At 32.2% G+C, this 19,846-nt stretch overlaps 1 protein-coding gene across 1 annotated transcript in view; it reads right to left on the reverse strand.

Moving 5' to 3' along the window:
• LOC143347197 (uncharacterized) overlaps positions 1 to 19,846 on the reverse strand; it is a 636,562-nt gene that overhangs the window by 437,064 nt on the left and 179,652 nt on the right. Inside the window, exon 2 of the mRNA XM_076776191.1 lies at positions 230 to 274. The gene's annotated coding sequence lies outside the window, so the exon portion shown is untranslated. The remainder of the gene's footprint in view (positions 1 to 229; positions 275 to 19,846) is intronic.

A 19,846-nucleotide genomic window follows, 5' to 3' on the forward strand; every position in this document is an offset into this window, starting at 1 on the left:
ATATAATAAACTGAATTCGTAAATAAATTTGATAGAAACTTCTGTTTTATATTAGTTTTAATTTTTTTCTAAATTTATCATCATTCTTTCCAGTTGGTTTGTAATTATATACTTTATTCTGATTATTGTTACTAGTTTTCTGGTGATTTTAAATAATTAATAATACAGTATGACGGTTCACATATTAATAAATTGACAAATATAGTATATTAACATTCTTAATACATACCCTGTATTTAGCTTCACACCTCTATAATCCAAGTATGTTTGTTTCCTGAAATAAATTATACAACATTATTTATAGATATAATACTAGAGATATAAATTGAACGATGAATTTCAATAAATATACATTTTCAACTATATGCATCCTAGTATGGGATACTGTTAAATATTTGGTGTGTAATAACTGTTTGTAAATCATATTATTATTGTTTTGGAACTATAACTGATACGTATTAACAATAAGATTCAATTAGATTTCAAAAATGCAGATAATGGGAATGTGACTTTAAAGTCATGCTAAATTGTAAAGGGTTGAAAGCGGAGATTAACATATAAATCAAGCAATATAGAATGCCATTTTGTTTTTATTTTGTTTAGAATAAGGGATTGTAGAAAGGGAACCAATACAAGGACTTTAATACAATGACAGAGTCATGTTTTATATGTATTTGAAAGAAGTTAATATAATATAGTAATCATGATCACGATCTATAATATAGATGTGATCAGGAATGTTACATATTGACTGGAAAGTTTGACTAAAAACAACAAATATACGTTCAATTGACATTTTTATATCTCAGCTTCTTTAATATGCAACAATTAAGTTTTCAAAACTCATAACTTTATTCTTTATAAGCAAATAATTTTTTATACGCAATTGTAAGACTTAATTCACTTCAAATAAATAAAGAATCTTATAATAATGTAAAATTATTAAAGTCACATTAATAAAAAATAATTATTACTAGTGTCCATACATGATTTATGGTTCTAAATATAGTTGCAAAGATCAATATAATTGCTTCTTAAAATTATGTTAATTTGCCAGGCTATCAGGAAGAACGAAATTGGATCGGGACAATTATTAATACACAATTCTAAACTAAAAGCTATTAATAATTAAACATGTAACAAAGTACAAAACGGATGACACACGTGCACAAGTAGCGCGGCCATATTTGACTCATTGCACATGCGCATATACACACCGTCAGCACTGTACTCAGGGTCAATAGGGTCCGACGATGTGGATCGAATATTGATTATGTGGAATCATTATATTTCTCACAATTTTAGTCTTCGCTTCATCTATAAAATTTCATTAAATAGCATTTTGAGTAGAATAAAGAAAACAAATCAAAAATAGATATTTCAATATATAATTCTTACTCGATGTTTAATAATATTCAATACAACGGTTGTATTTGCATCAGAGCATTTGTTAAAGTCTTTACGTCCTACTGAGCACGATTTTTAATAATTTAAAAATATTTGTTTACTTTCATTTAAAATTCTACTGAAAATCTCGATGAAAATTTCTATAAAAATAATTCCAACTAAAAATAACCTTCAGGATCCCTTAGACAGTCCTTCGCGACACCCTTAGGAGTCGCGACTCGCAAGTTGGGAACCAGTGATCTATTCAGTCTTACAGTCAGGTTGTCCGTGAGTCTGTATTCGCTAAATTATGCAATCTGCTAGCTATTCGTACATTTTGTTTTTATTTTCTTTTAGCAATAGGATGAAGTGGGCGAAGAAATTCCAGAGAAACGTCAATTGCAACCGCTGCAACAGCACTTGTGGCCGCGCGAATGTAAAACAAAGATCACTTCGCGATAGCGGTCACATACCTTTCGCGGAATGAACTATAAAAACCTCGTAAAATCGTCTTTCGAGCTACGCTCCTGTGTCAGTCCGCCTATTTACAACCACGGGATTCTCTTTCCACAGTGTCAGCTACGGAATCCTTCCCTTTCTCTCGCCTCTTTTACAAATTACTTGCACAATTCTTCAGGTAAAGCAGAACGACAAATTATATCACAGTATCTTTATAAAACATCGAAATTGCTAATTATCGTAGAACATTGTTATTGTGTAATTTGATCGTGATTGTTGAGTTAAGGAGCAACATTTAAAGACGTAAGAAATTATATAATTGCGCACAAAAATCAAGCACATACAAAACATATAACAAAATATATGTTTAGCTTAAGGACTCTATTTTAATTTGGACGCATATTTGGCGCCAACAATAACAAACATGAATTAACAATACAAAACAGATTTCATATTAAATTCAAACAATTTCAAAAAACTAATAGAAATTCTTATGTTCAATCTTTTGTAAGGTGGTCCAAGCCATATTGTGAAAGTTTGGAATAATTATATTTGTCAACTGGTAATGAAATATACTAGATCAATTCGAGTTACCTTTTTTTATAGTTTTGTAAATGAATAGTTTTTGTAAATCAATTTTATTTTCATGTTCTAAATATTAACCCTGATTAACTTTGTAGCAGAATTAGATAGAATGATGAATATATTATGACTTAAATATTCAGTCAAGCTAATAGTAATATTTATACACACTTTTTAAAATTATATAAAAACTAATTTATTTTGCCAATTTTATTTTTCTGGGGACTCGAACGAAAGGATTGTAAACATTGATAAATTCATATTTAATACAGTTATACATCTTATTAGAATTAATTTCTAATCATTTTTCGATGTAACCAAATTTAATAATCGCTTAAAATGTAAATTCGATCGTTATGATTGATGCTCTTGGAAATCGTCTTGATCGTGGAACGTGTTACGTGTTACGAAACAAGAAGATGGCGTCGAGATATTCACTCATTCCGCTTACGAAATTTATGCAAAAGACAGGATGTCACGAGCCCCTTTGACGCCTCGTCACGTGCCTTGCAGTTGTTTAAGAACAGCTTCGCGACTCGGACGAGACACGTATTTATGAAACGAGCCCCGATTGTGTTTCCAAATAATCTTTCGATTCGTATCTCGGTATCGATCATCGGATCCTAAAGTTGTCAGGGGATCGGTGTTACTATCGACTCGGAATACTAATTTCCCCAGAAAGGAACGGTTTACTAGATTTCCGATAAATCCGTGAGTCACATTTCGTTCGCAGGAATCCGTGTAGTTACTCCGAAAATACGGTGCACACGGAATTTCAATCGACGAAAAGATTTATTTCCAGGTATCAATACTCCGACATTTCGACCAATATAATAATTTGACACCGTATCATTGAATTTCTAAATTTATTTCGATCATATTTTATGTCTACCAAAAGACGAAATTATGTATTATTAATATTCGAAGTTAGGAAAAGGTCAAATTGATCTATTCGAAGAGTTTAAGGAAAGAAGAAATACTAAAATATGAAAAGAGTACTTTCAGAATTTGTATGTTGCTAATATAAAGACTGTTAACTAATATATTGATGTATTTAACTATATTATGTATTTTGTCTTCAAGTTTCAAAGCTTCGTAAAATTTTGTAAAGCGTCCTGATGTTGTTTAATACTCATTATCGTTATAAAGTTTAACGGTTAATTGTAAAATTACCGATTCTCCCAAATTAAACGCGGCTGTATTTGTGTCGGTACGAGTACTTTTAATTTAAAGCTAATTCAAACTCGACCGATAAACTTTAGCCGGCCACAAAGTTTCCGGATCACACACACCAAAAGGAAATCTTCAAAGGGCTTATTACGACTTCACTGATTACTTCTGAACAAGGGAAAGGACTTACGAGATCACGAGCAGAAATCGTTTGATTTATCCCTTTAAAAAAGAGAATTATTCCGCGCGATGATGTTTCAACGCTCAAATACTAGCGGAGGAAGGTTCTTGAAATGAGTCATGAACACTAAGGAATCAGGAAATCGATGGAAAAAGAACCAATTAATAACGAAAAATGCGATGTAATGAGAGAAACGAAGTCAAGAGTTGCTTCACGCATCCCAATAAAATAACAGTTTTGACGGAAAAAATTTAAATAGGAAAGTGTAACCATTAGTTTAAGTGTTATGATTTGTTTTAAAAATAACGTGTTGTTTACCTTAAGACAAATGAGTATAGAAAAAGTGTTTAAAGTTTAAAATCAGTTGAAGTAAATCTATACCTTGGTAGAACTTTTATTTCTGAAAGGAATAAGAAGCTTTTTTTATTACTACGATAAAGATTCTCTGGCAGCTTTTATTTGTATTCATGCTTGGTAAATGATCACTATTAAACGTTGAATCTCACCTTTTTTTTATTGAGAAAAATTAAAAGAATATAAATATGTACCAAAAGGGACCGTTCAAAAGTTACGTCTCAATTAGATCAATAAAACGTGGCAGCTTGTGACAGAGGGAAGAGGAGGATAATTTGTGAATGGTTCCAACTAATTACAAAATGGCTACAAGAATCTGAATTATGAATCATATTTATGCGTACGAATGAATAATTATGAATTCACAGCTGTAATTACAAACGTGGCTTGCATTCGCGGTAATATTTTATTTTTAATGGAAGAAAGAATATACATTTGTAAATGTTCTAAAATTAGCTATTCAATTTACATCATTCTAATGAACATTTAGGACGCTGAACGTGTCAAAAATTATTTATTATTTTATTAATTAGTTATTTTACACTCTTAATTCATTACTATAATTACGCAAATTAAAAGAAAGCATATGTCGATCAAACCTACCCACAAATTCATTCTTAGTGTACATTTTTCAAGTTAATATTAACTTGACATTTTTTATAATTTAAATCTAAAAAAAAATGAATATTAGAATATAAAATATGGCGCATACAGAGAGTACCTCTGGGAATAATTTTAATGGGAGATTCTAGAGGCCAAAATAAGACGAAAATCAAGAATACCAATTTGTTGATGGAGGTTTCGTTAAAAAGTTATTAACGTTTAAAATTCCGTCCATATTGAATTTTTTTCTCGAAAGTGCGCAAGATTTCGGGGGTATGTCTATTCACCAAAAATGATTGTAATTGACCCGTGAAACTAATAATAATTTTTTTAGAACGATTTGAAATGTCTTAATTTTGTCAAAAAATTTATCTAATTATTGAATTTTTTTTCGAAACTGGTTGGGATTTCGAGGGTATGTCTATTCATCAAAAATAATTATAATTGACCTCACTAAATAAAAATAAATTTTCCAGAACGATTTGAAATTTTTTTTTCGCCGAAAAATTTAGGCACCTACACCCTGTCGATGTTACTTAAAAATTAATTTTTCATTTTTAATAAATTTGTTTGACGCTCTACAAAAAAGTTGTATAATACTTTTTTATAGATACCCATGAGCTCTATCTCAGAAAAAAGTTTCATTGAAATATGTTCACTATTGTAGGAGTTATGGCTGTTTGAAAATTGGACCATTCTTATGGTGTTTTTCTCACTTTACGGTGTCAAGGAACAACTTTTTCAATATTGTTAGAATTTCTACATATTCTCCACTAAAATACACGTTGTTTGCTTTTTGAAACATTAAAATCGTCCAATCCGGTCAGGAGTTATGATGTTTTAAAGATTCGCATTTTCAGGGAAGCATTTCTGGCCTCACATTAGATTTTCGGTAAAGAATTTTTTTCTCGAATGTGGGTAGAATTTCGGGGTATATCTATTGACCAAACATGATTATAATTGACCCCTAAAATCAAAGATAATTTTTTTAGCACGATTTGAAATTTTTTAATTTTGTCGAAAAATTTCACACCTTCTCGAATTTTTTTCTTGAAAGTGCATAGGATTTCGGGGGTATCTCTATTCACCAAACATGATTGTAACTGAGCTCCGCAACTAAAAATAATTTTTTCAAAATGATTTGAAATTTTTTAATTTAATTTTTTAATAACTTTATAACGAAGCCTCAGTCAAGAAATTGATATTCTTATGTTTCATCTTATTTTGGCCTCTAGAATCTCCCATTAAAATTTTTCCCAAGGGTAGCCGAACACCCTGTATATTTACGTATTAGAAAAGCAAAGAAATGAACGGTCATCTTTTTTTCATTGTTGCATTATATATTTGTAGTTGAAAAAGGTTCAGACTATTAAATGCAAAATAATTTGATGTTTTTCGCTAATACTGGAAAATTTCTCCAACAACGTTGCCACATTATTATTTAAACTTTGTTAAACTTTAGATTGATCGTACGCAAGACCGTTGTGCATTGTTACAAGCTCTTGATTTTATTTTTTAGTAAAAGCTAAAACTTTACAAGACATTTATTTTCATTCGCTTTACGATTGTTTCCGAATCGCAAAGAATATTACGTAGTTCCTTTGTCATTCCCTAGTATTAATCGGCGCGGCACTCTGAGATGGAGCGAGCAAAGGCAAACCATTATCCTAATTGGTCGACAAACAACTTCCGATAACCGCCGGAGCATTGTTCCACTCCTTCTTAGTGTCCAAGGAATGAACACAGCTTTTCGAGCACAGAAGACAAATAAAATAAAACGCGGAAAAGCAACGGGGAAAACTGCGAAACGAAGAAAGTCTAGGATTAAAGAAGAAAAAGGAGCTTCTTCGGCTTTCATCCGTTCTACCGTGGAACAAACAATTGTAAATCCGTATAGATTTCACGTCGTAATGAGACGTCACGAGCAAACAGTCGATACAGTCGTCGTTTAAACCAGTCGACGTTGGTGATTTTCAAATTTCATTACATTCTAGTAACTGCGTAACACAAATCACAAATTACGGTAAATCACGAAGATATTCAGCCACTAAGATTTACTTAAATTTAAAAATTAAAAATCTTTGTTAACTTATTAAATATAAAATAATTTTACAAACTAAACAGACATTTTTTGTGTTACAGAAATATTCGAACGACATACATAATTTATAAAATTGAGGTATAATATATATATCTACTCATATAGAACTTCAATTTTGTTAAATAACCTACAACGTATCCCCTTTCTAATAAAAAATAAATGAAACCATTTATATAATTCCTGTCTGAATAATTTTTTATGCAGCGGGCAGTCCAGTAATTTGCATTTACAGATTGAAATTGGACACCTTGTAGAATCAGTTAACTGCCTACTTGCTACTTTCGGTCCCGTTTTCGTCCAACTATCGACGTTCCATTGTATATTTAATTTTTTTTATTATATTCGTAAGTATGCCTTAATTTGAAATGAATTTTCCATTTCACACATTGGCGCGACGACCGTGTAAAACGAGAAAATTTTACATCTGCGAATACTCTCACTGTAGCTACAATAATTCCAGAGTGTTCTCTGCGTTGCATAAACAGATTTTCGCATAATGGAAATTTCGGATAAGCCGCATTCCGATAATCGGTACTTTGCCATGCCAGTATTTCGTGCGCGCAACTAGCAACACAACTTTCCTATTAAAATTATATAACGAGAAGTAATTGAATTTTATAGTTTTATTATGACAACGCGGACGAGCCAGAAATGCGAAAACTTTGAAATATTAGGTCATCCCACGAGTCATGTCGTGCTTATGGTACTTCACATAACATTTTGTGCGTTGTTAAAGTAAAAACTTTTCCATCAAATCTATTGCAAAAAGAGTCAAAGAACTGAGAATTTAATAATGGTAAAGATATCGTTAAAAATATTTGTGACTTCCGTAATAGAATACGTTTTAAATGATTCTTGACCTTTTCAATAGATCAAGATCGATCAATAATATTTGACATTGAAGGAATAAAGGCGGAATCGAGGCAGAATTTCGTTCAGCAGTTGAAAGGATATCAAAAAAGGAAAATAGTAACAGTCACACTGTGCATAGACTTTTACACGAAATTGGAAAAATATCAAAGCTTGGAAAATGGATTCTGCGCGACCTATCAGTGGCGATATCCTATCCAGCGAACGAACATTTGTGCTTCATTGCAAGAACGGCAAATCAATTGTTCGTTCCTCGATGAAATTGGTACTGGCGATGAAAAATAGTTATTATAGGATTATATAGTTGAATCAAAACCATATTATTATTCATCGATGACGATGTTCCTCGAAGCAAAAAAGAATTGTTATTCATCAAACTGTATTAAGTTGTTCGATATTTGCTGACATTCAAAATCTACGAGCAAATTTACAACCATAAATATAAAAACTTAATAAAACATTTAAATATTTAATAGGTTTCTCTAAACAGAGAAAATAAGACTTAATTGATAGTTTACGTTTATTGTAATATGACACTCACACGTATTATTTCAAATAATTTGAATAGGAAATTAATGAAATATTTTCTTTCTTAATAAAATTAGTTAAACAATGCGCTGAGTTGGAAGACTGACCCACTGTGAGACGATACGAACTGTAGGATCGAATACGTAGAACAACAATAAGCAGATATGTAGTTCGAAGCAGTTACAGTAAATTAAATGCAGTAAATTCGGTTTCCATTGGAGCGCGACCAATGTAGCTGAAAGGATACGAGACAGGAAAACAGAAGTGGGTTCTAATTAATATCTCTTTTCGCTGCGACGAGAGATGAATAAATTTCAGGTAAAAATATGCTTTTCATCGGCAACTGCTGCTATCCAACGTTGAGATTCTCTCGTTCAACGCGGTTCAAGATTAAAATATCGTATGTGCTGGCACGAAAGAAAAATGTTTCTCTTCCCTTTTAATTTAATTTAATTAAATTCCCATTTAATAATCACGTCGCATAAAAATTATACTTTCGTAAGTACAGAAAGGAGTTTGACAAATGTATTGGACATTTTTTCGAATAACGCAATGCCTGTCGTTTGTAACGTATAGATATTAATAAGTAAAAAGAAGAATTTAAAATATCAGAGATGTGTAACAATCACAATGAATAAAATAAATCTGCGACAGCGAAGAACAATCATTTTGATTACAAGATATGTTTGAAAAGGTTTGAGACGGTTTTGTATGCTGAACCATACTTTTTAACCCGTCTGAGATCGTTCTTTTATGTATTACATTGTCCCATAAGTTCGAAAAATGGATGTTATCGGTTCAGAGATCATCTGATACTTTTCAGATAGCAACATCAACATTTATATTTGAAAAAAGAATGGGGGTGTAACTAGCTTATGGGGTAGAACAAAAAAGAATTTTTCCTAAGGTATTTAGTTACTGGGGATTGAAAATGGATTTTATAGGACAGTCATCAATAAAAACATTGCTGACTTGTTAAATAAAAACTACTGAAACGATATCCCAAGTTAGTTTTACGTCCTCGTAAAATTTTTATGTGTTTGGTGGGATCTACGAAGCATTTTGTGTTATGGATCGAGACTAAAGGATGAAACTATTGTGTTTAATATAAATTATGACCAATTGGAAACATTTCTAGAATCGGTGTGTGCAAATCTTTGAGAATTATTGATTAGAAACAAAGTGAAATTTCAGCGTGACAACACGTGGCAAGAAGCAATAATAAATTATGTGAATTTGGTTAGAAATTTTGTCATGTCCACTTAATTCTACAGATAATGCTCTATTATTATTATCATTTAACATTTTTTTAGTGGATAACAAATTTGAAAATATCAATGTACTAAAAACAATATTGAATAACATTTTAATGGAAAATCCAAAAAGTTTCATAGCGACGATATAATGGCTTTGTCGAAAAAATGGGTGGAAGTTACCGAACGAGAAAGGGATTATAGTTTTTCATCAAATTCAATAGTATGTTTGAAATATTGCTTTATATTCTACTACAAAATTCATAATACATTTTATTAAACTTGTTAAATGAAGAAATCAATGCGATTGAAACGCTATTTTTCTTCCTTGTGGAATAATGTACCAAATCGGAAATTTAAATAAGGGTCTCTGATATGCTTACACACGAATAGCAAGTATAAACATGGCGATATTGTAGTTTTCTTCGAAGAGTAAAAGTAACGTAAAATAGTGGCTAAAAATATTGTATGATACGCGTGCAATCAGTATACCATGAAGTGGGTGCATGTAGTCGTAAACTGTGATTATGAACTAGGAGAACAGTTTTCTAGAGGCTATGTACACTTTTTCACAGACGAAGTTACACAGGTTTCGCGTCAATGTAGCAACGTTTAAAATTGCTCGTTGGATGACACGGAGAGTACGGATTTACTTTTTGCTACCACATCACTTTTGCGGTCCACCCGAGCTCTGCAAAACTATAACGAACACACTGCACCGCGTTATGCCAACGCCGACATTTTCTCTCCACTCACTAGCACGACTACTCACTTTTTAATAAAAAAAAACTGCGTTTTTTCTTCACGAAGAATACACGTATTTCGAAATGAACCTACAAAATAATGATATCGTTTTATCAGAATCAGAATAGATATTAAATACTTCTGTCCTCTTGCAGTTATGTTAACAGAAAAAAAGAAACACACATTGTGTTTTTTCGAATTAAACATCATTACTGTGAACGTAACTATGAACACAGGTACGTAGTAATTATTAATTTATTATTTTAAAAATTTGTTTTAGTTAATATCGTGGTTTAATAAAGGGGAAAATTTATTTCAAATTAATTATATGCAGGAGACTGCACGTTCTAAATATTTGTAAAAAAAAAAAATAAAATACATTGGGAAAGCGAGACCATTCACAAACGTGAACGCCTCGTGGTACTCAAGTGTAAAATTAAAAGTAAAATTTTGAGTGGTGGGTCAAAAGAAAACTCAACAATCGAATTGAACATTTATAGTTAAGAACCCTATTGTATTGGATTTTATTAGTTTCCATTTTATATTGAATCTAACACAGAACATTTATCTATCGCTATTTTTCACTCGATAACTTCTATTATCCTTTTTTAGATTACTGTGAATAATCCAATCGATATATTTTACAGTATAAATTCAATCATGGTTCTAAATTATAGTGTGGAATATTTGTCATCTACGAAAAGGATTACGATGCTGACAAAAATTTATGTAATACTTTGACTGTTCAATATGCAACAAAAACAGTTAATTTTCAAATTGAAATGTTAAAGGAAATAAATACCAAGATAAATTTTAAGTTGTGTCTACATTCTACGGTTTTGGTTTGGCAGACAACGTGTTAATAACGATAAAAGAAAGTGCAGAAGTTTGGAAAATGGGATCCACACCAGCCAATGGAAGAAAAATCACAGAGAAAAAGAAATGTGAGATGTTAGGGTTCGCGTTGGTCATTTCAACGTGATCGTGGCAGATGAACGATGTGTGCGGGCACATCGGCCGTAGAACCACGTGACATCCGGTGACAGAAACGAGATGCCTCACCCACCTTCATTATCATGTGCGTAACGTTCAATGGGAAAACGTTTCTGTACACGCCCACGTGCACGCTAACCCTTGGCCACCGCACGCGTGAATAAAAGGAGTCATTTTGTCGCGAGGAAGTTAATTCCACGTTACTGCTTCCATCTACGCGTGACACACCGAAAACGTCGCCAGTTCCGTCGTCGAAGCCTCCATGGCGAACCGACTGCAGTTCGATGGCCACGCACGTCGCCCACGCGTATTCACTTTCGTCTTTCCTTACGACCACCATGCGCTCGATGACTATCGCCGCATATTAATTGGATTTTCGTTACGAACACCGAATGTTGTATGATTCACGATAGAACAAACTACCTTCTCTAACGAAATATGAAAGATGAGCTATAGTGGTGTATGAAATATCGTTTTTTCGATATTTAAATTGGTCTATCGTCGATTGGTTTTAACGATAATAGTAAAGATTACTAGTATATTGTAAAATATATGTTCAATGTAAGGATATACATAGGTATCTTCCCGAAGATGAGAAAACACAAAGAAGATGACACAGGTGTTCACAAAATAACAAAGAAATACAAACAATCTGTATGAGTCGTAAGATTCCTCTTTGCAAGACGTATATCGCAAAATACCACAAACCATTACAATAATTTTTGTATTGTAAACTTGTAATATGCATATACAGGGTCTTCGACCACGCCTGGGAGAAATTTTAATGGGAGATTCTAGAGGCTAGAATAAGACGAAAATCAAGAATATTAATTCCTTGATTAAGGCTTCGTTAAAAAGTTATTAAAAACTTAAATTAAAAAATTTCAAATCATTCTGGAAAAATTATTTTTGGTTTCGGGGGTCAATTACAATCATTTTTGGCGAATACAAATACACTTGAAATCTTACGTACGATCGAGAAAAAAATTCTTTACCGAAAATATACTGTGTGGCCAGAAAAGTTTCCCCGAAATTTCATGCGTATGTTTAAAAAATCATAATTTCTGAACAGATTGAAGGATTTTGACGATTCAAAATTCAAACAATACGTATTAATGGAACTCTAGATCCCCAGAAAAATGGGCCGAAAAAATACATTGGATGTAAGGTCTACTCGTATACCTCGCCTATAGTGAGTAACGAAGCCTCAATCAACAAATTAGTATTCTTGATTTTCGTCTTATTTTGGCCTTTAGAATCTCCCATTAAAATTTTTTCCAGGGATGGCCGAACACCCTGTATAATATACAAAGCACTGATAGAAGATCGAGAGCATTTATTTACCTTCATCTGCATCCCAATTTTCAAATTTGACGAGTATGTATGCACTAACAGAGAATTAAAAATAAACATTTACCTTTTTCGTAATGTCACCCCGAACAAAACTGATGGGACACGTGCGTCCCAATGTTCGAAATCATCAAGCATCTTTCAAAATCGATATATAACTATCCCTAGTATAGTATTATTGATTTCAAGGAGCAAAATTGATTTATAAACTGCAAATAGAACAGACTCGGATCGAATGTGTAGTAGCAATACTTCCCACACTCGCCATTAGAGGGCTACGCTCAACCCGTCTCTCTCACAAGTATATACAATATGTTTCTCGATCGACCATCAAAGGCAAGCCCAGGGCGAAATGTTCTCCTCTGATGTTTTAAAGAATATTACTGAAAGGTATCTACAACAAACTGTTAAGTAAGCCATTCTTTCATTGTTTGTCATTTGGCATAGATAAAAAAAAACAAATTCCACCGAGTATCTGTGATTTTGTCACATCAACATTCCTATAAGAAAGAAAGATGTGAAGTGTGCCAATAGAAGAGACATCTTTGACAAAATTGCAAAACGCAAGGTTCCATAAATGGATTCCCTACGTAGCGTATAATATACGAGATACTTAATTTTCACATGCATCAATTATTGTTTAGACATCCTCCGCTTCCTGCGAGCGAATCTCAGCCTCGAGGTACGTGTAAGAGTCTTCATAAAACCGCTGTCAATCATCGTTAGTGAGGAACCGCAACCAATATTGCGACTCCATTGTCGTCTCGTTAAGGCAATTGTTTATCATATTAGCCAAGCTGCGCGCTTTGCTTCGAGCTCGTCTCGTTCTCATATGTCTTACCCCGGGGACGTATTTCTTCCTTATAAGATGAGATTTAATGAAATGCGGATGTCACTCGACGATCACGACGTTGATGAACGCTACTTAAGATATCAGAGCTCCGTTTCAAATTAATTGCCTTCAATCCAGCTCGAATATTGTTATTAATATTGTATTTCGTTCATGCATTATAACAGGTCGTACCATAATTGATGCAAATTCGATAAAGATAAATATTCAATAAATTATTTCACGAATGCTTAATAATGTACTTGTTCCGAAAAATCATTCGATATTTACTAAATTACAAATATCACTAGTGACAAAATTTCGTTAGCTAACAGAACGACCAATTTACGAATGATTAAATAAGCTAAGCATAACTTCAAGAAATTAATATGTATAAACCAGTATTTGTTACTAGTCCTTTAACAAATTTAACACATTTTGTGCGACATCAAAAATGTTATAAAGTCACAAGACGTATGATTGCACACGCCCACCCTATATAATCGGTTGTTTCATGTTTTACGGAGTAATTAATAATCATTTTACGCACTCACGTTACACGCGCGTAACGAAATTCACTCCTACTCCCGAACGTTAAAAAGGGATCAAAGGCAGGTAATCCCTTTGCAGGGAAATTCTGGTGTTCTGATTTACAAGGTATTAAATAGTTTTCGTGTCATGACATCCGAGAATAATTTAGTGGCTGACCCGTCGCGCGATACAAAGCGCCGTCTCTCACGGCTATATAAATTACTAACTCATGCTCGATATCTCTTGCCGCAGATTTCTAATCTTCGACCGAAACAATTACTCATTTGCCGAATGAACTGTTACGACTTATCGACTGCTTCCGAAGTTACCACGGTTATTAATTACGGAAAATTTCCGAGAGGCAACAGTGGACTATCGATGTTCACTATACTAGTAATTCATAATAAATACAACAGAACGAAATTTTTATACGCGACTTAATAGTAAAATTTTGTGAGAGTAGCAAAAAGAAATTTTTGAAAATGAAAAATTCTTTAATATAACAAATTAGCTTCGATAGATTACAGGAAAAAGGAATATTTAATATTTTCAAATTTTGCGTTTTGTAACTACTGCATTTTTCCTTTTATTTTTGAATTACCTTTTCATAGTCAATTGAGTCAGTTTTTAGAAATAGTTCCAATTGCTTGGTGATAGATAGTTGCTGATAATTGTTGATTTTACAAAAATTTTCTAAGCAATAATATTTTCTCTGTATAGTTCTTGTTTTATTGTACCTTGCATATTATTTGCTTTTGTACTAAAGGAGTTTTCCCGTTAATAAATAGATAAGAATAAGAATAATGTCTTTTGAAGTATTTTATAGGTACTTGTTTAATATATTCAAAAAATTCTATGTTAGTTTAAGGAGAAATTCTATGTATTCTTAAAATAATTTCTATGCTTTAGTATTCTATTAATCTGGGTTTAACTAATATTTTAATAATTGCATATTTTCACTCTGAAGATCAATAAAGAATTTAATTATATGTAACAGTACCAAGTATTAAAAATTCAACCAAAATAATAACGTGTTAAATACATTTCTATATATCCTTCTCTTTACTATATATTTTAACAATAAACCAAGCTTATGCTGAGATAAGAAATATATAATACTAATATTTTGATTCGATAAAGTATTTAAAGAAACATTTGATGAATACATATTTTCTTCTCAAATTTTACACCATTTAAGCGAGTACTTCAAATTGCAAATCTTATTTAACACGATTCGTGATTGATAATATCCACATCGATCTGTTATTCGTATTTTCGAATTGTCGGTACCTAGTCAATGTAATTATAATTGTTGGCTAACCATGATCCATCGCGACTATATTTCAGTGTAATGAGGATAAATTGGACCAGATCGTTGGCATAATTTGCTTACGTAATAAACTCATGCTGCGAGTACAAAATAATTAATGTGAATGATTGTTAATGTCAGAGCAACTTTTTCTTATGCGACGAATACTTCTCCTGATTATAGAATAAATTCAACCTTTTTTAAATGCGAAGAATAGACATTTTCGATTTAAAGCCAGTCTTATTACATACATTGATGAAAATTTATTTGATAAGTATTTAGAAAATTTAGAAGATACAAGTAATTGTAAATATCATGTATTTATATACTAAATTAATATAGCCATATGTATAATTAATTTTGTTTTTGTAAAAGGACCTACTATATAGTCAAAAACGTAGAGCTTAGGAATAAATGATACGCGTAACGTTAAAAAATCAAAGAAATTTCCATTTTGAAAATCCTTGACTGCTATTTTTCCTGAATAAAACGCATCCATTAGAGATTTTTAATTCATAAACATGAATCGAACATTGGTTAAATTTTTTATTCTATTCGATTTTATTCCAAACCTGTTGTCATTTAAAAAATAGAGATGATTCGGTGCACCGCGCGAAAGAATTGACTCTCAGCAACGAAAGTAAAGGTAATGATTATATTTCGTGTGCATTAAGCCAGCAGAAATTGACGGGTTGCGCGGGTCTATCGGAACACATCAATTTTTTACGCTTCCCGGAAAGCTATTAACGAAATAATTATATTTTTGATGTGTGTCAAAGACATCGCTTGCCGCCAGTAACACGTGACACTTGCCGCGATAAAAAAGTCATTTGAAATATGATAAAGGAATATTTAAAATAATATGGGAGAAGTGTCGACACGAAAAATTCATGAAAGCGTAATGAGCTCGCGACGAGAAAAATTTGATTTAATCCACTTTCGACTGTGACGAAATTTCCCCGTATGAAGTACAAAAACGCACTCCTATTGTACGCTTCTAGTCGAGTATATATGTATAACATTGATGAATGGAATTATGTCAAAAATCTGCAAATTCGAAATTCCGTTTTCTTTTCATCTATGGATTGATATTGATTTCTATGGGTGTTCGATAAATTTTCAATTTTGCATCGTTTTGCAGGGATATTTTTAACTTTTTGACTGCCACGTCATCCGTATATGAATGACAGGAACTAGAACAATTAATTCTAAAATCGAGATGTCGAGAAAAATAAATTTGTTGTTTTATGAATTTTAGCAAGGTTATAAAAATAAGTACTGCAGTAAATTGTAGGTTACGTAGTTTCCAATGGCCTAAAATCAAAATTTTAGTCTTGCGTACGGTTTTCATCTAGCAATGAACGTGTTAAAGAACAAAGTTATTATATTTGATGATGGCACACATTTTTAAAATATTTTCTATGTCAAAGTGACTATCTGAAAGTTCCATACAGTGGTACAGAAACCATTTTCTGTTAGCTAAATTTCAAGTAAGAAATAAATCATACAGATTGAAAAATTACTGTAATCCAAAGAATGAGCTTAATGTACAATTAAATCCATTTATTTAAGCAGTTTTATTTGAAAGTTACTCGTCTATCTAATAACTAATCACTGATTCTATCATTGGGCGATTTGTTAAGTTAAGTTTACTCGAACGTGAAAACTTAGAAATTCGTGTATTTCTCTGAGTTAAAGTAAACACAGAAACTATAAATAATTACTATTTCCACATTTCAAACTGTCACATTTTTATTTTCGTTTAACCAGCAACGAATAAACGTATCTTCTATTCATCGTACGAAATTTGTATATCTAGATAAAATAGTTCGTAGTTGACATAATTTAAACAAATACACTATTTCAACGGAAGAATCGTCAAATACGCTATTTCAGGCGCAATAACTTAATAAAAAGCATCGATTTAATTTTGATAGAGGCAGTTACAGATTGCAGCCTTTATCTACGGTTCTGTCGAATCGACGCCATTAAAATTCTTAACGGCGGCGCCAGTCGTCACGCGAGGACTTGAATAATCGTTCTTCGAATTTGTCTCCGTGACGACCCTGACCGGAAGGAAAGTGGGGGGAAGTCAATCAATCGGTAATTAGTAGCCGATGGACAGGCATAACTTTATCGGCTGCCGAAATGCACGCGATGTCCTCGCACCATCGTCAGGGATTCAAATGGATGCAGGCTGTGCACGTGCCGGCAATTAATAATCAATTTCAGCAGGAAGCGATGGTGATTGAACACGTACGAGTCTGACAGTCTCTTTGTTCCTTATCGAACGATGTACAGAAATTTCTCTTCGAAACTGTCATAACTTGACACGCGTCTTCCTTCATAAAATAAACGTCCCTGTCGTAACTTTAATTTATTCCGATTTTTAAAAATAGAGAAACAATCCTATCGAATAACTCTTAGTCTAATTATAAGCGTTTCAACGATATTAAAATGGCCAACTCGTGGACAAATTTGTGAATTTAAAATTATTATATACGAATAATATTAACGAAAGACACAGACTCTCGTCATTGTTAATATAATAACAAATTCACCTTATGATTTTCGCTAAAATCAATAATATTTACGTGTTGACTCTTACGTAAAGTGATACAATTTTGTTGGAAACGTTAAAACTGAAACAAAAGTATACAAAGTAACAAAAAATCATATTCTTTAAGTTGTATCTGCAATAATAGTAATCAGAGAAGCGTTGAATGGATGAAGGGTAAACAATATTTGTTCTAGAATAGTCTTTCGTGAAATGAAAACGAAAATTTAATTTATGAAATGATATGTTTAGCGACAAACGAATAAAAATTTGACAGTTGGATCGAATAAATGTCACGAAACAAATGCTATATATTGGTCTTATCGGTTATCTATCATTCGAATGAAATGTTGCGCGTCTCTGATAGTGACACGACTGCAAATATTTCAGATTTTGGGAATTTTGCGGCAATGATAACGAATAATCTCATTTTTATTGACATTTAATGGAGAAACAACGTGGTAAATGAATTTGATAATGGCAGATCGAACCTATTTGTGCTAAACACGTTAAGCTGAAACTAAATTACTCGAGAAACTTTGTTTAGAAAAAATAAATATGTTTGACATTATTATTACCATAGATTGAATTAACTTCGCCTATAAATTCTATCCGAAGAAAGAACTGTTACACTCGAAATCGCAATTTTACATTAATTATTTCTATCTTAATAGAAATGAAAATTTTAAATATTTGTTAAAAAAATGTAAATTATTAATAAAATGAATACGAAATTCCTGTTTTCGATACACTGTACGATCAATATTCACGTATCGATAAAACGAAAATACTGAAACGCCCTTAATGCCCCTTCAGAAATATTTATACATTTTGAAATGTATAGCTGTTATTGGAAATATGAGATGTAATAATTGTAACGATTAAACAACGAAATATGATACGTGACGAAGACATTTGCGCCAAATACACTTACAAATGCAACGTACTGTCATAACATGTAAACTGGTTTACAGGAAACAACGCGTGACCATTTCCTGTTAACTCTTCTGCTGTTTATTACGACACCGAGAAAATAAGTCGTTGAATAATGTTTTTGAGGTTATTTTAAAGATTTAATCTTCTACTTTTGAATATCCTTGGTAAACTTTTCAAGATTTTTTTAATTTACTTGGCTGTTGACACTTCTTCCTGTTGTTCGTATATTAGAATATAAATACATGTTCTTGCGTATAAATCGAAAAGTAAAACCGACCACGCTTTATGTATATAAAAGGAAAGAAGTTGCTCAAACTAACGTTCTTAGCAACATATTTTATTTCACAAAGATCGGTGAGATTTTCATAAAAAGAAGTGTTCGTAAGTATTTTCAAACTGGCTTCGTTCTGGACGTTGGTCTCATACTACGCGGTGTTCGTTGCGATACCATGGATTTCTCCCATCGTATTATTCGTATCAACAGCCTGTGGCAGTTTCAAGTAGGATAATAGTTCATGGGAAATTAGACGATCGTGATAATTGTGCACGCACTAAACTCAAAATATAATCGAAGTTTACAAATCAATTAAAGTGTTAGCTTCCAGGTTGTGTTCGACAATTCACGAAACAAGAAAAATAATTTGTCTTTTCTTATAATTATCCGTCGCATTAGACATTTTAAATAATTTGTTGAGTCAAGAATATTATTTTATTTTATAAAACTCACAGATATCGTCAAGTAAACAACCTATATGTATCATACAATGTTGGAACATGACTTATATCAAGTGGAAAAGCAATTTATCGAATTAGTAAAAGTAAATCTTTTTAACCAGTATTGTATATTAGTTGATTAATGCGGTCGTTCATTAAATTCGTAGATTTTACGTTTCTCTGTGGGCGTGCTCGCGTTATAATGAATTGTTTCGATTGAAATCTCTGGATTTCGATATTTCCCATTTCACTCGTAAACGAAATTCGAAACGAAGAAGACAAACAAAGCGTTTCAGTTTATATTTATTCGCAGCATTGTATAACAGCCTCTGCTTTCTGCTTTCTATTTTACCTGTCCCAATGCCCCTCTCCGTATTAATTAGTCAGGGAAAACGC

Source organism: Colletes latitarsis, chromosome 10 (genome assembly GCF_051014445.1).
Source record: "Colletes latitarsis isolate SP2378_abdomen chromosome 10, iyColLati1, whole genome shotgun sequence".
Classification (NCBI taxonomy): domain Eukaryota; kingdom Metazoa; phylum Arthropoda; class Insecta; order Hymenoptera; family Colletidae; genus Colletes; species Colletes latitarsis.